Genomic DNA, 5000 nt, shown 5'->3' with positions numbered 1-5000 from the left:
CAGTAGGAAGCAGGATGGCAGTGTTGCCACATCATATGAATTTCAGTGCTCTGATACTTGCTGCTTTGCTTTAAACCCTTGTGTCTCTGTAAATGGAGCTCTGTGTTGGGGAGACCCCACAGCTGAGCAAAGCCCCCATCCTTGCTCCCTGCCCTAAGTTTGGCTTTGGGTCTTTGCTGATACATGTTCTTTGTGGAAATGGCCTGAACTGGTAGGAAAATGGGATTGTGGTTTTCAATGCACATCTGTAAGTCAAAGATTTCCCCCCCCCCCCCCTATAGTATGTAATGATGTTTTAACCAACAACTTCTTTCACATTGAATTTTTGGTTTTACACATTATGCTTTTGAACAATGCTGCTGTTAGCATAAGTACGCTATTTCTAATCCTTCCCAAAATGAATTTGGTGAGTTCCCATGGAAGTTATATTTAAAAGAGAAAAAAATTAAATAGGACCTGCTTTATTTATATGCTTTTGCCAGAGGTTTCATTCGGAGGAAAAAAAATAAACAACCTGTCCCTCAATGACAGCATTTTAACTCATGCTAAAAATAATATATGCACTGACTTCAAATAGCCAGCCTCCAGCCTGTGGATAAGCATATGCCTAAGTGTGTTTGTGCATACGTATTATGATAAAGCATATTAGGCTGACTATAAATTTCTTTTGTTATTTTTTTGCTTGCTGCAAAGTGTCAATTTTACAGCAATTCACATACTAGTGAAACTGAAACCCAATATTTTAAATTATTATTGCTGCCTTCCTGCTTGAATTCCCTCCAGTGAAGCCGATAAGAATTTTGCATTGTACCAAATGATGTAGGGTTAGTCACTCACAGGCACTTTGACTCTATCTGTAATTTTTCTTTTCCAAAGGGGCCCATTATATATTTGATATCTAGCCTGAATGTCCCACAAAGTTAGATGCTGAGCAAAATATGCATACAAATGGGATAAGAGTAAAACTTGGGAAAGGCTTATAGCTAGGTTAGTGCCTTGCAATTGTGTATGGCACAAACTGAGCAGAAGTGGAGACTGAACAAGCAAACCTCTTCGGGGCCCATCTCTGCGAAAGGATGTGTCTTGATGTCCAAGGACATAACCTCTGTCCTCGTTGCACACAGACAAAGCTGCCGTGCAACTGGAGAGTGATTTTTGTGATGAACATGGAGAACGAACTCTGAGTTGATGTCACAAAGGGGGATTTTCAGCGTCAGCTTTTCCCCTCATGGGTACTGTTTGGAAGCTGTCTCTCCAGGCATGGCAGTGGTGTTGGCACCTCTGGTGTGTGTCATGTTTGGGGACCTCTGGTCTTTGCTCTCTCAGGTGTGGTGGAAGCTCTGCAGCGACTGCAGCCTGGCAGCCAGGCAGTGCTTACAGAGACCACTGAAAGCTGTGGCAGAATGTAGCTCTTGGGGGATTCGGGAAATTTATATTTGGGATATACAGAGAGAGCAGAAGTCCATAAAATTGGCAGGGTGCAGACAGAGTGGAGGAGAGGCAGGGAGAGGCAGCTGTAGCAGTTGGGCTTTGTGGCCAGGACACTTTGAGTCATGTAGAGGTCTAATGGGATGGGCAGGAATGACAGCTGAGCTTCAGCCTTTACTCACTGGGCATTCATGCTGTACACACCTTTCCCTTCACCTCCTTGCATAAGATGGTTTATTTTAATTTTCCCCTTACTGTGTCCTTCTGTTTTTAAGCACTCCTGGAAAGCCAGCAGTTCCTTGCTCCCATAAGCTCCCTCCACCTCCCTTCATCGCCTGACTGCCGTTCAGTATAAGCATGGTCTGAATACTCTGCTGAACTGGGACCTTGCTGTGGTGGAGATGAGGGGTTACTCCATGGAGCTGGGTGACTCCATGGAGCTGAAGGAGTTGTCTCGTGAGAAAGGCTCTGGTCTGAGGTACAGCAGGTAACTCACAACTCAGTGTTTACATGGCCCTTCCTTAGCGTGCACACCGGAGTAAGGTATGAGAGTGTGTCTCCTTCCCATGAGAGCCTGGCCAACAACAAACAACATGAGCAAGGACAAGGGAAGGAAAATGATTCAGGGGTCCTGTGACCATTTTGGATATAAGGATGTAGCAGTTACACTTCTTGTTAGTGAACCAAAACTGTAAGAAATGGATGAGTCAGTGACACAATTTTGGAATTGTTCCTTCTAACATTTCCAAGGGAGTGAAAAGTTTTGGGAAATCACAGAGGCCAGGAAGGGCTCACTCTGGTGTGTCAGATATCTGCTGGAAGTGTCTGAGGGGATTGGCACCTCTGGGTCAAGGTAAATCTGATGCTGGAAGTGTATTCATTGTGCCTCTTCGGGTGGCAGCATTTACAGAGTTCTCAGAAACCAGCAGGAAGATGACTGTTGATGTCTCAGTGGAGATAACATGTTTGGTAGCCTGTCCTGATGGGGAGGAAGCTGAACTCAGAGGGACTCTGTGCACTACTTTCCTTCTCCCTCTCTCAGTGGTGATAATCAGGAGAAAATGGTTCTGAACCTATTCTTTCAAGGCTTTGTTTTGTTTCTGGTTGTGTGTCCGGGTCTTCTGGTCGCAGCACCTTCTCACATGAGTCAAAGGGAGCAGTAGATCATGGCTGGCTGCTTTTCCACCTGCTGTGAAGCACGGCAGGTTGGGTGCCGGCAGTCCTGTGTGTCAGGAGGAGGGATTTAGGATCATGGATGTGGCTCTGGGGAGCTATAGGATCATTTTAAGTTACTTGTGAGAAGTGTCCAAGGAACGGAAGACATGTGTGTGATGGATGGATGAAGAGGGCGCCCAGGGGCTGCTGCCACAGGGGTCTCAGCTCTGTGGATCCACCTGCTTCATTTACCTGAGGCCAGATCCTGTCCCCTTTGCAGGGACTGAATATTTTAGCAGTGACCTGAGGGAAGCTGTGCTCAAACTATCTCAGAAATAATTTCCCCAAAGTTTCTGGGTGACAGGGAGGGGTGCCAGACCCTCAGTCCGCTGTTGGCCGCACCTGGTTTTCTCTCTCTTTACCTCAGACCTTTGCCTGAGGCCTGCTCCCCTCCATGCCATGCCTGTCACACAGCTCCTGCCTGCCCGGCAGCCTCCCCTCTCTTACGGCATCGCTTTCAGTCTCCCCCTTCTCCTCCTCCTTTTCCCCCATGTTCCTGACCACAATTTCCCCCTCTCTGTTGTTGCTGCCCTGTGTTCTTCCCAATCCTGACAGCTGCCCTTTTTCTCTTTTCTACCCCTCACTGCTGCCCCTGTCCTCCTGCTGCCCGGGCTCCCCGGGGCAGCCGTCCTCACACAGCCTGTCTGGCAGTTTGTCCATGGTTTTTGTGCCTCCTGTTCTGTGGGATCAGGGCTGGGCCCGTGGGCTTTAATAAAATTGAATGGAAAGAATCTACGCCACCCTGCTGATTGTTATTTTTTAGTGCCTAACACGCACTGTTTTTAATAGCAGTGATATTTTTGAAAGCACGTGTGAAGCAGGGTGGACAGACACCTCATTTTCATGCTGTACTTTTTCCTTTCTGTACAGGGGGAAGAGCAAACAGTGAAGAACTTTACTGGTTGAAACCTGTGGGCATCTGTGTCAGCTCCTCCTTCACCAGCACTTCTGCTATAACCCAAAGAAAAACAGCAGCAGCGGAGAGGCGTAGCAGCAAGTGTGTCAGTTTGGCACAGAAGGTACCAAGGCTTAACCGAATAGTGCTCAATGTACTGTTAGGGTGGTTTTCAGCACCCTGACTGAAGATAATTGTCAGTCGTGCTTCTCTCTCTGCTGCCCTGCAGTGCAGCTTGTAAAAAGTCTGACACTTACTGTCCAGTACGACCATGGCACAGACCTCCCAGCTCTCATAGCCGAGGGGCTGGTGACAGTTCCTGATGGAGAAGTGATGGGTGATGGCTCCAGAAGGAGAGCAAGCTGTCTGCCCTGAACCTGTTGTAGACGCGGTGCCAGTGTGCACCAGCCAAGTGTGGCTAAGCTCTGGGCCATGTCCCTGTGGCTGGTGGCAGGGGCTGGCTGGGGCCACCACCTTACACTTGGTTCCTGCCCCACACCCCCTGGCAGCACAGGTTGGGCAATGGGGTGATGTTAGGAGGGGGTACCAGAGGTTTCTCTCCAGCCCCACACAGCCTGTGGCCAGCAGGGCTTCAGCCCCAGCTCCAGGAACCCACACAGTGCCATGGTCTCAGAATCACTCATCCATAATGGGTTGCAGGATCAATCTTCTCTGTGCTTTCAGGTACTTTCCTTGGACATGTGACCAGATGATGCAGTTGTCCAGATGAAATTCAGAAAACAAAAAACAATGCATGATAAGAAACTGAAAGAAGCCAGGAATGTGTTGTTTTATGAATGCAGAACATCAGCTATAAAATCACTGAGACTGACAAATTGTTTTTAATCATGTAAAACCACCATCCAAAAATTTAATATGAGCTTTGGGCAGCAAAGGATTGTTTTGTATTTTACAGGTAGATCTCATCACTCAAGGATTTCAAAGGCTCTGCAAAACCCAGGTTTAGCTCTTCCTTTTTGTAATTACAACTCTTCTCAGTTATGTAGTCATTTACTGGGCATTGTTAAAACTCTGGTCTGTACTCTCAATTGCTCTAAGGCCTGACCTAATCTTACGGTTCTGCAGAGTCACAGAAGCAGCATACATTCGTTCCCAATTCTGTCAAAATCAGGTTCCAAACAGGACACCATGCCTATGTGACAAGAAGAAGGTCATCCCCTGCTGCCTTTTAATTGTGAACAGGCTAATTGTTCAGGGGTTATTTTAGGAGACTTGGTATTTGGGCATATGAAGGGAGAAAAAAAGCTGTGATAAAAGCATAAATAAGAGAAAATAAATTGGTGTAGACAGGTTATTTTTCATATAAGCAATCTGCATCTTGAGAGTCACCTAAAAAAAGTGCCTTCAAATAGTCTCCATAGAGAAAAGTGACCCCCCCGCCCCCCAAGTGCTAAGCCTTTGGGAACGACCATTTAATGCTCAATCTAGATGGAAGAGAAAC

General features: G+C 46.9%; 1 long non-coding RNA gene across 1 annotated transcript; it reads left to right on the top strand.

Moving 5' to 3' along the window:
• Positions 1-1506: 1506 nt before the first annotated feature.
• On the top strand, positions 1507-4789 carry LOC121079781. The gene is made up of 3 exons (XR_005825178.1): positions 1507-1915; positions 3514-3662; positions 4223-4789. It is a non-coding gene; the product is annotated as an uncharacterized LOC121079781 (long non-coding RNA).
• Positions 4790-5000: the final 211 nt, after the last annotated feature.

Source organism: Cygnus olor, chromosome 1 (genome assembly GCF_009769625.2).
Source record: "Cygnus olor isolate bCygOlo1 chromosome 1, bCygOlo1.pri.v2, whole genome shotgun sequence".
In the NCBI taxonomy this organism is placed as follows: domain Eukaryota; kingdom Metazoa; phylum Chordata; class Aves; order Anseriformes; family Anatidae; genus Cygnus; species Cygnus olor.
This window is presented reverse-complemented; position numbering and strand designations above follow the sequence as displayed.